Raw genomic sequence first — 19,572 nt, forward strand, 5'->3', positions numbered from 1 at the left:
TGGTTGCGGAGTGTCGTTCTGGTGTGCTCTGGCAGCAGTGTACGCCGTGGAGAGAAAAGATGAAGAGACAGTAGATCTTCCGCAGTGTTTTAAATTCAGTCAATGACGGGAAATATTTGGTCATTGTGACCTCTGGTTGACAAGTAAGAGGGGAGAAACAATAGCGATGAAATCCTAAGAATCATCCAAGAAAAGTTTCTCTAGTGGATGCTCCAGATAAAAAGAAACTCGTTCAGAGAAAGGATTAAAGTTAAAAAGCGCTCCTGGGTGCAACGAAGATGCAGCGAGCTCACCCACAGGCATGTGTTATAAGCACCCATCGACGCTGTCTATATAACTACTCTCACTGCCAGAGGGGGGAGACAAAAGTTGCACACTTGAGCTTTAAATATCACAAACTAATTGATTAGTCCAGGTAATTTAAAAACCTGGCTGATGCTTCTCTTCCTGCCAATCTGCAGAAAGATGATATAATCCTCTGCTCTTTGAAGACCAAACAATATCTGTGAGTTATTGATTCCAGACTTGTGACTGTCATTTTCCAGCAGTGACTCATATCTAACTGCTCATTCATTCTCCATATAAAGACAATAAAAACACAATGATCTCTCAGCCGACCCGGATGCTGACAAAGGGAGCAGAGCAGGAGGTCGTCAGAGCTTCCAAGTCTTTTATTAGAACTGAGTGAAAATCAGATCTTTAAAACAACATTTACACAGTTTATTTATCATCAATTAATGAATAATGAGCAGCTCGTGTTTATCTTCACTCTCTATTAAGGGAGGATTTTCTGAGCTCAGCTCATCACCACAGGACCTCGTTAACTTTAAATTCAGTAAACAGTGTTATTTGCAGCAACTTCTGGGTGCACAGGGACGAGGCTGCTGCATGAGAACGAGTTGAACTGATGTGCTCTCTCTTTTTTTTTTTTTAAAGAAATCTGGGTGTTTTTTAGTAAAACCTGAAAATCTGTGACTTGCTCTGCACGGCTGTGTGGGCAGCAACATGGCTGCTGTGGATTCTTGTTGGAAATCGGGAGATGTGCAGTGGAACGTGATCTGAATGTCAACAGATCGCACTGCCAGGATTCCTCATGAAGGAGGACTCTGTAAGTCAGCATGAACATGTTCCTGCCTTCATGTGTTTAAGTAATGGCCTCTCATCCCTTCTTTGATGATTCGCTCCAGAGCGACCAGAGTTCCCCTCCTCCTCCTCCTCCTCCTCTTCCTCATGATCTGTCCCTCTTTTCTTTGGATGCAGTCATCAGGTACCAGATACTAGTTTACGCTGGTTTGAGGTTTTATGTAATTTTAGAGTACACAATCGCATCGAACAGAGAGATACCCGTTTTTCTTATGTCTCACTTATGTCATTTAACCTTACAGTTTTTATCAAGCGCTTACACACCGTAAATGGGCCGATTATTAAACATCCCAAACCGTAACGCCATTTACCAAAGAACAGACCCATTTCCCCAAACTATAAACGCTGTTCACCTGTCTCAATATTCAAAACTGTCTGCAAAGCCTTACACAGAAGTAGCTATATCATTCATTCACTGCATGGTGTGTTCATTCAGCAAACACATGCTCTCAACATAATTAAGTCATCACAACCTAAACTCAAACACTACACCTTTCTCCAGGTTCAAACACTAAGCCTCTGGATTGTTAACACATCAATCACAATGCCTCTAGGCAAGACTATGTGCTTTGTAACAATGGATCCTTACAATGCCGGGTTTGCAAAACACAGGAGAAGAAGAGGAAGACAACAACAACAAAGACAGGTAATCTCAGATTAACTTTGTACCACTTTGGTTTATGGTGAATATGCTGTGTGTCAGTAATGGCATCTGTTTGAGAAAAATTCTAACCCGGATAGTCAGACAACTCTCACGGAAAAAAAAAAACATCCAGATAGGTCGATTGTTTAAACAGTTTATTATGACCTATACTTATGTTTGTTGTAAGCTGTGCCTTCTATTGGCCGTAGTAGTTACTACGGGAGCAGAGAGGACCATGGATGGTGTGTCACGTTGGCGAGAAGGCTGCCGAGCCATAGACCACTGCAGGCGACTGTTCAAGAGCAAAAAACAACATAACAAGTTGTGTTTCAGTGAGTCATTGCTGTGTTTCCAATGTCTTTTTAGGCTCCAATCATGGGTGTTTTGACTATTGTTTTTTACAAAGACATTGCGGCTTTTCCAGCAGAGATTGTGCCCCAACAGAGCACTTTAAGCTCTTTCCTACCCATAACCAAGTGGGTTTTTTTGTCTGAACCTAACTACACATTAACTACAGCATTGCTGAAAGTTTCCATGTATCTTCTACATAATAAGGTGGAAATGTAATGTATCGGTGGTCTGAAGAAATGTTCAACGCCCATTCAACAACTGAGTGGCTTGCCAGGCTGTTCCTGGGGGGTTATCTGGACAGACATTGCTCTTATTTTACAATTATTTCTCTGAGCATCCTTCTACTACTAAACATTTGGTTGCAGTGTGTTTGGAATTGATCCCTCAAGTGTGTTACAAACAGTCATGTGGTCTGTGATTTTGATGGCTTGTATGTGTGTGTTTGAAATTGGACCCAGAAGTGAAATGTTTGCACCATTAGGTGTGAGTTTTTAAAATTGTGTGTGAAGATTTGAGAAAATCGTGAGTTGCTCCAGGAATGGTGTCAAAGCCATCGAGAAAAAACTGTAAATTAGGTGTGTCGAGTTAAAAATGAGTTGATGTGGGACGAGATGAGATCACCTGGGATGAAATGAGAGAAGACAATGAGGGAAAAAAAGTGAGGTGAGATGAGACGAAGTGCGGAGAGTTAGTGTGAGTTGTGAAGCAACAAGAAGAAACGAGGTGAGATCACTTGAAGCGATTTTACATATGAGGAGGCGAGGTGATATATGATATGATATGAGGTGTGGTGTTATGAAATGAGGTGTGATAAAAGGAGATTAGATGAGATGAGGTTGGAGGAGGCAAGATGGGCTAAATTAAAAGAGGTGAAGCAATCAGTGGCGAGATGACATTAGATGAGATAATAAGCTTTAATAAAAAGCCTTTCAAAATAAAGCGCTACAGTGTTAACACAGTACTCTACTACAGACCAAAAGGAGCAGTCTATCTGAGCAACAGTACGGCTTCTGAACATGTCTGAGGAGCTTCTCTGTGGTTTAGAGCCGATGCACAAACACAGATTTTAAAAATACACCACTTGTCAAAGTCATCATCAGCAATCTTTCATCACACTGTGGTTTTGTTCAAAGTTTGGTTTGATCATTTTGAAGCCAGTGATTGATGTTGAAAGCGCCTGTCGCACTAAAATAAAGAAAAACAGGACCACAGAGCACCTTAACCCGCTGTTTGAACGATTCAAGGCTGTTTTTTCTGGTTTAATGTTGTGATTGTGGCGGCGGGTTTCATCTGCCGTCGGCTCGTTGTTTTGGTGAACGTCCCTGTGGAGATGCAGATTAAAGCTCTGAAATAACGTTCCAGCAACAGCAGAGCAGTCGGCTGCACACTCAGCTGTCACAGATGTTTATGCATTTCAGCTTGTAGCAGAAATGGACTTCATTGGTCCAAATCGAGGTCTCTTCCAATTCACAGCTTTATCAGCCAACATGCAGCTTCATCTTTTACCACACGCAGTTTTCACTTCCATTCATTCTCCCTCTGACAGATGAATCTACAGCAGCAGGGATTAATGTCCAGTCTCATTGTTTTGAATGTTTGATGTCCACTACAAAGACAGAGGACAATTTTCTCCTTCTACCTCCTCCATGTTGTCAGGACTGCTTCCTATTTCCTCTATCATCTCTGCGGTTCATCCGCCAATTCTGTCTTTGCCTCCATCATTTCTATCCTCATCCTGCAGTGCTTTATTCTTTCTCTGCTGTCCGACAGGTGGACCAACAGTCAGCGACACATACAGGAACAAGTGATGCTAATGTCACACTTCATCTTCAGCTGAATCTGATGAATATCAAGTACCAAAAACAAGAGTATCTACTGGTGAGATGTGTTTAGACAGGACACAAAGCAGATTTCAGAGGCAACACAGCTGCTTCTAAAATCTATGAAAACATGCGAGTGGACGCGAAGAGTTTCAAGTTTGCCCAGGGTCACGCGTATTAAGCAATAATTCTGATCTTTTGAAGTGGGGTTGTATGAGGTACTTATCTATGGTCAGTGTCTTACATACTGTAGATTTCAGTTGGCACACCCCCAGTTTGGAGAAGCAGACTGGAGTACCAAAACTAAAGATAAGCAATGTACTGCTGTGGACGGGAGGGCAGCAGCAAAATGTATTTTAGCAACCTAAAAAAAAAAATCAACATCCGTGTAATTGTATACTATAGTTACAGTATTTTAAATGCTTTACCTTGCCTTCACAGAGCGATTTCTGACTGAGAACTGAAGCGGTTATATTTCTCTCTTGAGAGCCAGACTCCACTGACAAAAATATAAATTTGACTTGAACTGAACACAGGAGCTGCTGGTCTACCGCTGCCTCAATCAGTTAGTTAGTTTGTGTTATTTTGTGACTTTGGTGAATAGAAAGGTTAGTTTGTATTCACTAAAGTCAAACAATAACACAAACTAATTAACTGATGAAGGCAACAGCTCCCATGTTCAGCGAGCTTAAATCACCAATTTTCTCAATGGAGTCTGGTGGCTTTGACAGAAGCAATGGGCTGTCTGCCACAAGGTAAAGCAGTGAAAATATTCTCAGTATGGCGTACACTTGAATTAATATTAATTTTGTTAGGTGGAACTTTTTTTAAGAGGCTAAAATATGTTTTGTTCCTGCCTCTGTCCAAAGCAGCACATTGCCCCACTTTTGTGGCGCTACTCCTGCCTGTTTCTTCAAACTGGGGGCACGTCAACCGCCACCTACTGTATGTGATACACTGACTATGGATAAGTGCCTCATACAACCCTACTTCAAAAGATCTGAACTATCCCTTTAAGGTGAAGATGTAGCCTTAGAGTTGAAAAAACCTGCACTTGCTGTGAGGCCAAGTGAAAAAGTGTTCTGGGATCATTTTAAAGTCATCGGAAAAATGTATTTATTTATTGAATTTATTTTAAAACTTGATGTACAATTTGGATTTGTGAGGTTCAAAATCAGACTTATCAAATTAAATTTAATGTGCTGCAGTGATCCTAAAATTTGGCTGCTTTAAGTCTCTGCTGGATTTAAAAGTTGAGACCTTACTGGTCATTGACATGGTTTGTATCGGCTTTAATTCAGTCAGAAAATAAACCTGTTTATTTCATGTTTGGCATAAACAAAAATGTGATTGAAACTAACTCATGAATAGAGGTTCAAAGATCAGCTCATATACAGACAGCCAGTGACAAAGGATAAATTTTAAGTTGAAACTGAAATGACAGACAGGACAGACCGTTTTCATCAAATAAAAATGCAAGCATATCCTGTATCTGTTTCAGTTCACTATTGGTATTAAACCAATACCATACTTTTTCACTACCTTACTTTGAGAAATATAAATAATTTCTACAAAACCATATTTTTCAGTGAACTAAGTGTTAAATGTTGTCTAATGGCAAGCAGCCATTAGACAACTCTTTCTATAGAAATGTTCTGTATGTTAATGTCACATGATTTCCTCTGATGTGTCCTTTGGACCTTCTGGAATCAAAAGCTCTTTTCTCTCTGCTTAAAAATGCATGAAGATATGCGGCGCGATAGCATGCAATGATATGTGGCGACACACAGGTCACGCACATGTATGTACGTACACAGGCACACATACTCACATACACACACACACATTCACACACACAGATATCTTTGTGCTACAGAGCTATTCATGGCATTCTTTATAAAGCCCAGATGGTCATTTCACAAAACTAAGAGCTGTACCAAAGATATTTCCAGAATCCATAAAGACTCTTTTAACCATCTGGATTAAAAAATGTTCTGTTCTCTGCACCATAAAAAAAGTTTGTCTTTTTTAAACCAGTTTCCCAAGTTGTGACTGTATTTTCTCTCCATGCAGTTAAACAGATATATATGCTGGTCCTTCCTGTAAATCACAAGCCAAATATGACTCGTTATTTAGTCTCAAAGTATCACATATTACAAAGAAACATCAATATATAGGCTACTGATAGTAACATTTTAATTTGGGTTCATATTGTACAAATTGAGCAAGGATGTACAGTCTGTAACTGTCTGTGTTTGGATTAAGAGGTGTATCTTGGGAAACTGGTTAAAAATCTTGTTTAATGTGCAGCAGACAAAATATTTCTTCATCCAGATGGTTAGAAGAGATTTTAAGGATTCTGGAAATACCTTCAGAACAGCGATACGTGCTGTTATGGTCTGAGCTTAGCGTCCGTCTGTGACACAAATATAAAATTAATACATGAGAGGCACAAACTGGGGCTAACACACACTAACAGCCAAAAGGAAATAGATGGATACACACATGTTCCAGATTATAAACGTATAATATGAGTTTATTTGAATTACAGCAGTTGTCCTCAGGACGAGTCCCGAAGTCCATCAAAGATCTCAGGGCATTTTTAAGGAAATCACCAAACCCCATTTCCTGTGGATTATCAAAATGAATTCTGTGTCAGCGGCAGGATTATTACAGCCAGTCCTCAGTGTCTGTAGCCTCATCTGCAGTCAGACTGTGTCTCACAGGATCATCTGTGCAGTAATGGAATGGACGTACCCAGACAATACATACAGTCACAGACACTATGATGGAAACATGTTTTGTATGTGTATACATCGCCGTCACTGCACATATCTGTTTCTAAAATATACACGTTGACTGGAATCTCTTCAAATGTCAAGTTAACATCGTCTGTCATTGAAAACAAACTGACATGATCAGCCAATGTTGAAGATCGGCCCGACTTCACCTGCTGCTGTTGGCAATACTTGTGATAAACCTAATTTTTTAAAGGAATACTTTTAACTGCAAAATGATAATTTGTGTATCAGTTACTTAGCGTGTGTTACATTGATTTTGTGAAGAAAATTTTGTTTTTCTGGCATGTCTCCACGGTGAAGGGGGAATCGAAAGAAGGCAAACATTCATCATTAAATTAAGTTAATGGGGACCACGTTTAACAACAGCAAAACCATACATGAACGTCTGTTTACAAGCTCTCACACATCTTGTGCAGTATAATCCAAGTCTCAATTATCCAAAATGGTACTACCCAAACACGTGGATTTTAGCTAGAACATTACTATTTCAGGGTGCTTTCACCTGCCCTGTTGAACTCAAGTTCATTTGCCCCCTAAATGCGGTTCATTTGGGCAGGTGTGAACACAGCATTCACACTCGGCTGCACACCAAAACAACCGGACCAAAACCTTCTTGAAGAGGTGGTCTCGGTCCAGTTACAAACGAACTCTGGTGCGGTTCGTTTGTGGTGAGAACGTATTCCGACCTGGATGTGAACCAGCTGCAGTCACATGACACATTGTTTGGGTTAAACATGAGCATGTTACAGTCCTGGAGGATTATTAATGTGCACCTCCTCCTGTACTGCCTTAATATGCACATTCAGCACATCCAATGCATCAAAACATTGTTTTCTAGTTGGAGCCGCGCCTCGTTTTCAAACTGTATGCTTTGACTAAAATGAACAATGACAGCAATATAGTCCACGATGAGCAGCGCTAAAATCAACCTGCGTAGTTGTCCCTCCATTGTGACATTAGAAAGTGTCACATTTATCTTGCAAGTGTACTCTTCTTCAACGTTTTGTTTACTTCCTGGATTTTTCCCACACGGAAATTCTGACCAATCAAGAGCAGCTTTCTCATGCAAGGGATTTTATCTGGTCTGTTTATAAATGATGCCGTGAGAACACGAACCAACTCTAGGCAATTGTACAACTTTGGAACAACATGAGTCTCTGATTCAGACAAAAGCAAAACAACTCTAGGTCTGAAAGCACCCTGAGACTTGGATTTTACTGTGAGAGTTTGTGAACAGATGTTTTGATATAGTTTAAATGACTTCAATTCTTATAGAATGTTTGCCTTTTTTGGGTCCCCTGTTCACCATGGAGGCGTGTGAGAAAAACAAAGCTATCGTCACATATTCACAGTAACCCAGGGTGAGTAACTGATGTTCAAATGACCATTTTGCAGTTAAAGTATTCCTTTAATATTAATAAATGCAGTTTGATATTTTTCTTTTTCAATGAGACATAAGCGTCTCGATTGATAAAAGAACATCAGATTTGACGGAAGACTTTAATTTATGAGCGAACACAGTGGGTGGAGAGTGATGATGGTTATTCTGTCTTCAGTATCCACAGAGTGTCTACAGGAGATAAACCTGCCTTTAATACAAACACACACTTCCTCTGCTGCAGAATGATGCAACATCTGATCTCCATAAATCCTCGGGCAAAAGAAAGAAACCATTTACACAACTAATTTGCATATATTTTAGATTGGTATTTCTCGAGTCGTGTGATTGACTGGTGTGCTCGCTTCTCGCCCCAGTGTCAGCCGGGATCGCTCCCCCATCACTCCCCCGATCCCTCGACTCTCAAGGATAAGCGGGTATAGCTAATGAAAGGACAGATTTTTATCTCTCAGCTATTTTCAGGTTTTTGTAAAGTCTGGAGAGTTTCACAGAGTGAGATCGACTACAGATAACAGTTTATATTAGTTTACTTTAAGAGATGTGACAGAGGAAAAAAAAAGAAAAGACAGACATGAAAAGCGTTGCATGTCTTGGCGTCTTCCTCCCTCTTGCTGATCGCTTAGAGGAGCTTTCTGCTTCAACTGGCAGAGAGACATGGATGACCTGAGGCTGTGTGCGTGTGTGTGCGTGTGTGTGTGTGTGTGTGTGTTAGTTACAGTGAATGAGACTCAGCTCACGCAGCTCAAGCTGAATCTCAGAATGGTTGCTGACTTCTCACACTACGGATCTCGAAAAGATCCGACACGCCAGCAGGCCGAGAAACCTCTGAACCTACTTACACCGCTATTATGCGTGTGTGTGTGTGCGCCTGTGTGTGTGCAAACTGTTTCATAGCTCAGATTTAACCCTGTTTGATGCTCACTCATGCTCACTACATATCTTGCTCACTATGCTTTAAGGGATCTTTAATGCTTGAAAAACTGGATATTGTTTATCATTGTTAGATTTATTCAAGCTCCCAAATACCAATGTTGGTATTGATCCCACAGATCCAGCATTGGTTGAGAAGAGTACAATCTTGCTACGTGACAAAGTCCTCATACGGTCAGTTGTTGATGAAGAGACTTCCTTCAACCTGCTGCACTGTTAATCATGAGCAGACATGATGACTGAACTCACTGCAGCCCAAACTGACCAATCATAATTCTCATGGTCTCTGTGTAGTTACAGTTTGTGATGAAATAACAGGTTAATTAATCCATGAATAATCTAAAAAAAGCCTAAAATGACCCTCTTCTGTTTATAATGAAGTATGAACACAGCAGGAGGGTGCAGGAGCTGCTGATGACTCAGCGAATGTTGATATCAAGTGAACACAAGGTAACCAGTGCTTACTGTAAAAGGATCAGAAGTTGCTAACGGTACATATCCAGGACTATGTGGGTTTGCTGATGTCTTGAATGTCATGTACCAATGTTGGGAGGATTTACAGTGGTCACCACAGATGTTGACTGTGCGTCTCTTAGCAACGCTGACTCTCAAATGTCAGTCAGCAGCTGCCATGGAAACGATCAACAGGCGTGAAGCTTACATGATTTTTCCACAGTTATGTCCAAGAATAAAGGATATCAGCACAAAAGGGTTGGGTACCATTCACATTTGAACCAATATCAGTACCCGCAATACCTTTACTTTATCTGCAATATCAAAAATGAAATTTAACAAGCATAATAAATGTAATCTGCTCCTCTGCTCTTTTCTAATCACACATAGAGTTAATATTCTGTCTAATACTAATATAATACATAAAAGGAAACAGACCAGATGCTTAAACAGTCGCAGCACATCGGCACTGCAGCGATAGATTTGGGAAGATGACAGAGTGGCAACAGAGCTCTGTGGTTAGGGTTACTGGTGTTGTGTCATGTGCTTCCCCTTGGCCCTTAACCCTGACCACCAAGGGGGGCACTACGCATTAGGAGGGAAACACTATTCGACAAGGGGAACACATTTCGATAAAACACCGGTTTTGGGGCATTTACACCTCCTTTCTTTGAAGCTGCTGGTTGCACAGAGCTCTGTTGCCGGCCTCTGAGCTCTGTGACTGACTCCCAGGCTTCAGGGTGCACTCTCATGTACCAAAATTTGGCATTGATGGATTTAACAATAAGCAATTCTCTGTAGTACTGATGTAATTCGGTCGGTACCCTTGAAAGTACCACGTCCCGTGCCCAACCCTGCTGAGCAATATCAGCAGAGACTGTTTCAAACTTGAGTACATAAATATTCTAAGTTCGTCCAGCTATATTTCCTGTTGGAATGTTTTCAATGTCGTAGCTGACAAAACACTATAAAAGAAGGACACAGCATGACGTCAGTGACAGCGTTCGAGGAGCCCGACTTTGGTGTCAGTTCTATTGGAGTCAGATTGGCGGGCACTGCAAATCACACTATAACCCATCATATCTTTGTTGATTCACCTTTGACTGAAAAATCCTTCCACCAAATCAAAAGAGAAGTGAGATGTGGAGTGATGTTTTTTATCTGAATGTGCGTCTTCATTTTTTGTTATTGGTCTCCAAACAGATCATGGCTTTGTCCCAAGACCCTGTTGGGTCCAAGCTCCATCATGATACATGACCAAACAAGGAAGGCTCAACATGCTTTCACTGACCAGGCTGCAGGTATAACCAGTTCTTAATAGCTCTGATTATTATTCTGTCTGGATTTAATGATATGGCCTGTCAGTTAGGTAAATATTTGGTAAACTAGAACTTGACTGTATGCTACAATGCCTCCCACTCTGCCTCAGTGATTTACATCCATGGCGTACAAATGTTAGCCATCTAAAGGTAGCCTATATAATTAGATAGCACACAAATAAGTCATGACAATGACTAAGCTTGAGAGGCTATAACATTTGCTATCACTCAACAACACCATGTCCCTGTCTGTTTTTTCTACACCTTCACAAGGATTATTGCATACTAACTCTAATGGTCCATGTTTCTGCTTTTTCAAATTTGCTTAACGACTCTACAACCATTTCACGCACCACCTGGTGACTTAAGAAAGACCTCCTGTAATACAAGAACTAGTATTTGTCCAGTGAGTTTCATCTGGTCAAATGATCTCTGTAGCTCCAATCTAACGTAAAAATATCTGTGGCCCACATGAAAGTAACACGCTTAGTCTCTGCAACGTCCACACTGTCTGAGCTTTAAATCAGCATAAAACTGAACATCTGATCATCAGCTGATGTCAGTGACTGTTTAAAATCCATTTTTATCTGCCAGTTTCAGCTCTCTTTCCTGGATCTAAAGACACAAACTCCTTTACATGAAGAAATAAAAATGATAAAAGTGACAAAAAGAAATCATCTCCTGTCTTCTCACCTGAGCAGTGACAGAACACGCTGCTGCTCATTAGCATTTTCCTAAAATAGTCTCTTATTTTTAGGTCCGTATGTGTCTCTTTGTGATGCTCTTTGTAACCCGAGCCCTGTTTAAATAAAGTTTACATCTGGCTGTGTGTCTCCTGCTCAGAGGCTGCGTGTCCTCTCAACATGAAATACACAGATTTTGTAAAATGATGAGAAGGACGATCAATGACCTCCAAAGAGGCAGCAGACTGATTCATCAATACACATTAACCAGCAGGATGCACGGCTGCAGCTGAGCCTCGTGTTTGTGTTTTAGGGTGTGTGTGTGAGTGTTTGTGTGTGCGGTCAGGTTGAACAATCACAGTCAGTTCAGCTTCCAATCAGCAGCTGATTTTAAAGACTGAAAGTAAAAGCAGCTGAAGAAGAAAATTCTCATTATCACAGTGAGAACAGTGAGCCGATATGGAAACACAGTTAAATATAACTGTGTGAAGTCGCTAACAGCTAACATAATGCTTCTGTTACTGAGCTAATCAGGTTTACTAACAGTCGACTGGCTATCAGACGAAGTTATCTGAGGATGTGAGAAACATGATTCATCCCGGCGTCACTTCAGGACGGACACTGACTGTGATTACATGACCACAAGGAAACAGATCAATGTGAGGAATCAGGTGAGAAACACATAAAAGCTGTGTGACACTCAGGTTTCATGCCGATTTCACTTCTGTCACATACACACAGTGCTGACTACACACTGGCTCTTTATCATGCAAACAATAACGCTGATAATGAAGCTACGTATCATCCTGATGATTTTTATTTGGCATTTCAGTTCCCCATTTTTGATACTTAAAATGCTCAATAGCCATTTATTGTATTTACATTTTTGAATTACCTCTCCATGTACAAGTTTTCTTTGTTAGTGGCGGGGTCCGCCTTTTCTGCACCAGATTCAAATTACCTTTAGATGTAACACAGATCCACAGGAAACAAAGCAATGCTAAAGGAAGATTTAGGAGGATTTAGCAGGATCAAAATTTTAACTAGCTGGAACTTCCTTTAGTGTTCATCGTTCCAGAGGTCTTTACTCTGAGTCAAATTATCCGCAGAGCTCTCCTCCTCTCCAAATCAAATGGACCAGGTGATTAACACAGGTAAAAACATGTTACAAATCAGTGTTTCCCCAGAGCTGTTTGGCACGTTGCAGAGGAGCTGCTTGCCCAGGGCCTGCTATGTGTGCTCACCTTTTTTTAGGATCCAAATGTTCAGGAGGTTATATTCAGGACACCCGCAGAGGTCTCCTCCTCTCCAAAGCAAATGGACGCAGTCATTTACATCGGTTAAAACACTGAATAAAGCAATTTCATGTTAAAAAAAAAAGGAAGTGTTTTTACAACACTGCTTGTCTCAGAGCGGCTCTGAAAACTTGAGTTGTCCCATCTTGAGTCAGTGTTTGAATTATCTGTTCTGGGCTACTGTAGAAACATGGTGGACTCCACAGACGAAGACCTGCTTGCTATGTAGATATAAACAGCTCATTCTAAGGTAACAAAAACACAACTATACTTATTTTTTAGGTGATTATAAGAAAACGTATTATATTGTATTCCATATCTCTCGATGTATCCCTCTAAATCCCACACCACAGACTTTGAGGCACTGCTAATAACTTGCTGATGTTGCTTCACACGAAAAGTGTTGAACTGTGAAACCATGAGGTGGCTTTTACTGTGAAGCAGCCAAAGGAAATACAAAGTACTCATCACCGAGATTTTTGCTGACTGCCACTGATCACCAAAAAAAGCAGTAGATCATTTCAATGATCTGCTGAGAGTGATGTTTGATGACGAGCACACCTCCAACACATCATCAGGATAAACAGCTCATTTTACCGTGCTGTGCACCACATGAAATCAGGCCAATTATAGACTAAAGGCCAATTAATGACTTTCTTTTTTTAAATTAAAACAACAAGAGGCTATAAGTCCTCTCATCACAGTTTGTTTGGCTGCACCAGCTCTTCTTCCTCTGCTGCGTTTCTGACAGTAGCTGTTCATGGTGCGTTTGCTGCCCCCAGTGGTTGATACATGTTTGACATTTTTTCCAGAGTTTTAAGCCGAATCACAGTCTTCGTCAGTTGTCTTGGAGATGGATTGGTTGTGATGCTCAGTAGCTGTAGCTTTTAACTGAACACCAACAAGAAGTCTTAATAGTGCTATGTGTGCAATCATAACAACTTCTGAGAGCCATCTCCATGACAACTGAGATACTTCATCCACTGAAGGAGACCGTCATACAGTACAGGCCAAAAGTTTGGACACACCTTCTCATTCAATGCGTTTTCTTTATTTTCATGACTATTTACATTGTAGAGTCTCACTGAAGGCATCAAAACTATGAATGAACACATGTGGAGTTATGTACTTAACAAAAAAAGGTGAAATAACTGAAAACATGTTTTATATTCTAGTTTCTTCAAAATAGCCACCCTTTGCTCTGATTACTGCTTTGCACACTCTTGGCATTCTCTCGATGAGCTTCAAGAGGTAGTCACCTGAAATGGTTTCCACTTCACAGGTGTGCCTTATCAGGGTTAATTAGTGGAATTTCTTGCTTTATCAATGGGGTTGGGACCATCAGTTGTGTTGTGCAGAAGTCAGGTTAATACACAGCCGACAGCCCTATTGGACAACTGTTAAAATTCATATTATGGCAAGAACCAATCAGCTAACTAAAGAAAAACGAGTGGCCATCATTACTTTAAGAAATGAAGGTCAGTCAGTCCGGAAAATTGCAAAAACTTTAAATGTGTCCCCAAGTGGAGTCGCAAAAACCATCAAGCGCTACAACGAAACTGGCACACATGAGGACCGACCCAGGAAAGGAAGACCAAGAGTCACCTCTGCTTCTGAGGATAAGTTCATCCGAGTCACCAGCCTCAGAAATGGCAAGTTAACAGCAGCTCAGATCAGAGACCAGATGAATGCCACACAGAGTTCTAGCAGCAGACCCATCTCTAGAACAACTGTTAAGAGGAGACTGCGCCAATCAGGCCTTCATGGTCAAATAGCTGCTAGGAAACCACTGCTAAGGAGAGGCAACAAGCAGAAGAGATTTGTTTGGGCCAAGAAACACAAGGAATGGACATTAGACCAGTGGAAATCTGTGCTTTGGTCTGATGAGTCCAAATTTGAGATCTTTGGTTCCAACCGCCGTGTCTTTGTGAGACGCAGAAAAGGTGAACGGATGGATTCCACATGCCTGGTTCCCACTGTGAAGCATGGAGGAGGAGGTGTGATGGTGTGGGGGTGTTTTGCTGGTGACACTATTGGGGATTTATTCAAAATTGAAGGCACACTGAACCAGCATGGCTACCACAGCATCCTGCAGCGACATGCCATCCCATCTGGTTTGCGTTTAGTTGGACGATTATTTATTTTTCAACAGGACAATGACCCCAAACACACCTCCAGGCTGTGTAAGGGCTATTTGACCAAGAAGGAGAGTGATGGAGTGCTGCGGCAGATGACCTGGCCTCCACAGTCACCGGACCTGAACCCAATCCAGATGGTTTGGGGTGAGCTGGACCGCAGAGTGAAGGCAAAGGGGCCAACAAGTGCTAAACACCTCTGGGAACTCCTTCAAGACTGTTGGAAAACCATTTCAGGTGACTACCTCTTGAAGCTCATGGAGAGAATGCCAAGAGTGTGCAAAGCAGTAATCAGAGCAAAGGGTGGCTATTTTGAAGAAACTAGAATATAAAACATGTTTTCAGTTATTTCACCTTTTTTTGTTAAGTACATAACTCCACATGTGTTCATTCATAGTTTTGATGCCTTCAGTGAGAATCTACAATGTAAATAGTCATGAAAATAAAGAAAACGCATTGAATGAGAAGGTGTGTCCAAACTTTTGGCCTGTACTGTATACTACGCACTACACACCCAATGTGCTTATTATCATTTATCATACAATTTAATCATCTTTTCAGATGCACTGAGCTGTAATTACTATGTCACTTTTTGGGAGGTTGGAGATGCATAACCATGGTTACCCAAGCCAACTTCAGCTGACGAACTTCTTACATTTTTGTTTTTAATCACGTCTGTAGGAGTAATGGTACTTCAGCTGTTAGAAAATGCGAACTCACTGTGTAACGTTACATCACAGGCATCTTCCTTGCCAGATAATGCTTAAATTAGCTGAATTCTAACATCAGCATGCTAGCACACTCATGGCACATCATCCAAACATTTTTTTAGAGATTGCAGAGTGGTAGATTGACTGACCACCAACATCTCTGGTAGCCACACCACTATCATGGCTACCAAAAACCCAAACCATGTTGTACTCATAACAAAGCTCAATAAAAAGGTAATGTGTCATACATCAGTAATGGTATCCCTGTCACAATACTTATAATTCTGTTTGCTAAACTGCACATCAGGCTGCAGACTAATGACCAAAGTCTTTACCACTAAAGTAATTATTACTTACTGACATTACAGAGCTGCCTTGGTTGCTGAAATGTGTTGTCACTACCATGTTGCCTTGTGGAATATTTATTCTGGCATAGTGTCCAGTGTTTGCATGTTGTGATATTTCACCAGAAACAGAATGCAATCAATGTGCTATTAGTTTCATATTAAGGTTTCAGATGTACAATAAAAAAATCAAAGCAAATAATATAGTTGAAAGCTCTAAAAAATCATTGGGATAGTTCCATCAGATCAGAGCCACAATATCAGCCAACATATATGCCGGAACTGATGAGTGTGAAAAGATAAAACTGTCTGATAATATTGGCCTCCAGCCTACAAATCTGGCTGTAATACAATGGTATATAATATCTCAGTGTAAATGTCCATACACTGTAACTGATACAACCCACTCCTCCTGCAAACCTTCATCTCCATGCTCTGTGTCACAAAGTGAATCAAACAATTACTTAGGAGCTCTTCATTAAAGAGGACGCAGTGTGATAATCTGCGACACATCCAGCCGGTGTAGCAGTGGTGCCATTAACATCATTAGCATAAATCCAACACTAAACTATAAATTAATTTCAGTACAGCGTGACACACTATCATAAATACAGATTTAAAGGGCCACTCCCCTGATATTTTACACACCAAAGTCAGTGTATGGTTAGCCCTTGGAAAAAAAAAAATATGATGTCTTCTGTGGCTCTGGGGTGAAAAATAACCCAGATGATGTCACAGTGGTGTCATCATCAGCTTGTGCTTTGAGGCTACATATTTTAAACAGAAAGCCTGCTTTACAAACTGGAGGTGTGGAGTGTGAAAGAGGTAGAAGGGTGTAATGAAAAGCAGTGTCCAGCTGCATTGTGGGAAATGTAGGATCCAATGGTTTTAGAGCTTTTATCCATCCCTAACAAGTCCAACAACAAAGTGAAATACTGAATCACTTGATGGAGTAAGAAGGAAATACCTGGATTGAAACACTTATCAAGGATCACTTTAGTTAACTGTAACAGTCGATCAATGTGTGTGTTTACCCTCAACCCTACATTTAGGTGTCCCCCTGGTTTTCTCCCCTGCCCTCCCCCCTCTCTGCAGTGAAAATATAATTACAGTTTCTTCATTAAAGTGAGTAATTTCTTGCGTGGAGGACGCGACTACAGCTGTCCTCTGATTACTAAATGGAACAGAGCAATGATCTATGGAGCCATTAGGGGAACGGGCTGGAACTAATTTCAATCCTGGAATGGACCGATGGCTGCAACACACACACACACCCACACACACACACACAAACACTGAGGGATCAAAAGATGAGAGTGGGGGAGCGAAATAACAAACAGCAGTAGTCGGCCATTTTCTGGCCTCACATGAAGCTCTGACTGAAATCCAAACTGATCATCTATCACCACAAAACAAGCAGTGTGTTCATCTGAAGTGTGTTTGTATTAGTGTTAGTGTTTAATGGTGCACACACTGTCACCTCCTGATATGTGTGAGTGGCGCTAAAATAATCAGCATTATTACTGATGCATTTTCAGTGGTGGAATGTAATTACATGCATTGACTCGTGCTGCACGCAAGTACTGTTTGGAGGTATTTGTAATTTCCATTTTATACTACTTTATACTTCGACTCCACTTCATTTCAGAGGGAGATAGTGTAGTTTATACTCCCTTACATGATTCAGAATAATAACATGAAATATAATCAACAAATAAATGATGATATGTTATTATAAGTTAAGATAAGATACGAAAAGATATGGTAAGATACGAAAATATAAGATAAGATACGAAAAGATACGAGAAGATAAGATACGAAAAGATACGTAAAGATGAGATACAAGAAGATAAGATACGAGAAGATAAGATACGAAAAGATGAGATACGAAAAGATACGTAAAGATAAGATACGAAAAGATAAAATACGAGAAGATAAGACACGAGAAAATAAGATACGAAAAGCTAAGATATGAAAAGCTAAGATAAGCTAAGATAAGCTAAGCTAAGATTTTAGTGATCCCCGAGGGAAACTCATGAGCTACCCGGAAGTGAGCCATTCTGCATGATGAGTACTTTTAATTTCTGTACATCAAGTACTTGCGTCAAGTACATCTTGATGCAAATACTTTTAATATTCATTATTCATTCCATTTTGTATTTCTGGGTCTGCCAATACTTGGCCCATACCATATGAGATTACAAGACATATTATCTGACATACGTATTCACGTCTTGCATCTGCAAAGCATGTTCAAAACATGGAGAAAAAACAACATGACATGCAAAAACTAAAAACAAAAACAACATCCCGAATCACTTATCATAGAAGGAACTACCTACAGATCATCTCGAAAAAGAGCATTCATCCTCTTCTCCCAAGCCTTCTCCAGATAATGGCCAATCTATACGTGCCATATGTGAACAGCCACCTCAGTCTCTCAGTTCATGACAAAGAGGACAGTAGAAAACAAAATGGAACTCTTGTTCTATATCGACTGGACGACACATTAGACAGATCTGCTTTTCTTCTTCCAGATCAGGGGTCAGTGACCTTAACTATCAAAAGAGACATTTTTGACCAGAAATCATTTGAAAAATCAGCCTGAAGCCTCAAAACATATTCGAGCCCCACGGTAACACTGTGTATTAAGTCTAAATTAGCCTGTCGACATTTAAAATAGGTCTAAAAGAGCATTCAAAAATATGTTTTACCACAAGATGGCTCCTCTGCAGTGGGGTATTTATGACTATTTGGTAGTTTAACATTACAGCGTTGGTGGTGAAAGCAAACATATCTGTCTAGGCACTATTAAATTCTGTGTTTTCCTCTGAGACTTTTACTTTTATGGATTTGGAATCCATTGCTAGCCTTGCTAGGGACGCTAAAGACTGGCCACCACTTCTGAGGTTTGGAAAAGGCTAGAGGAATTACCTGAAAAGGTTAGAGGAAAAGGTGCCAGGCCGTAGATGTATGATGCAAATTTTAGGTGACGAAATGTTAAACCTTTTTTTAAATTCAGTCGTAGGATAGACATTTTTACAACTGGAGAAACTAAGAATTGCTTTAGGCCTACAACAATGATAAATGAAAATGAAAAAAAGAGCCCTATATGGCATATGGCTCCTGAGACACAGGTTGCCTACTCCTGTCCCAGATTAACATACCGCCCAGGTTCCATACATGCAACAGTTTCTCTACACTGTGATATTGCGACTCATGCTTCAGTATCTTTGAGTACAAGATTTTCAGGGTGTATAGAGACAAAGTAAATCAACAAGACGCTAATCAAGCTGCTCTGCTCTCCTTTTACATGACACTGCTGTTAGAAAAGACTTGCTTTGTAGCTTAAGTATGTATCTACAGTATTAGGGGCCCCCAGGGCAAAGAAATTGTTGCCGGGCCGTTGTTAAGCAGCTAAACTAGATTGTTCTCAGAGGTAAGACAGGGTCACAAACTAACAGTGCAGAAACTGCGTTTGTTGACAGTCGACGAGTTGAGTGCCAATCATCAAACAAATTTACATTTAATGAACCGGCTGACACA

The 19,572-nt window shown here is 40.5% G+C and overlaps 1 protein-coding gene across 5 annotated transcripts in view; it reads right to left on the reverse strand.

The window, feature by feature from the left end:
- The window catches only part of LOC117256551 (plasma membrane calcium-transporting ATPase 1-like), a 145,344-nt gene that overhangs the window by 67,715 nt on the left and 58,057 nt on the right, over positions 1–19,572 (reverse strand). The window lies entirely within an intron of this gene.

The sequence above is a fragment of the Epinephelus lanceolatus genome, chromosome 1, assembly GCF_041903045.1.
Source record: "Epinephelus lanceolatus isolate andai-2023 chromosome 1, ASM4190304v1, whole genome shotgun sequence".
NCBI lineage: Eukaryota > Metazoa > Chordata > Actinopteri > Perciformes > Serranidae > Epinephelus > Epinephelus lanceolatus.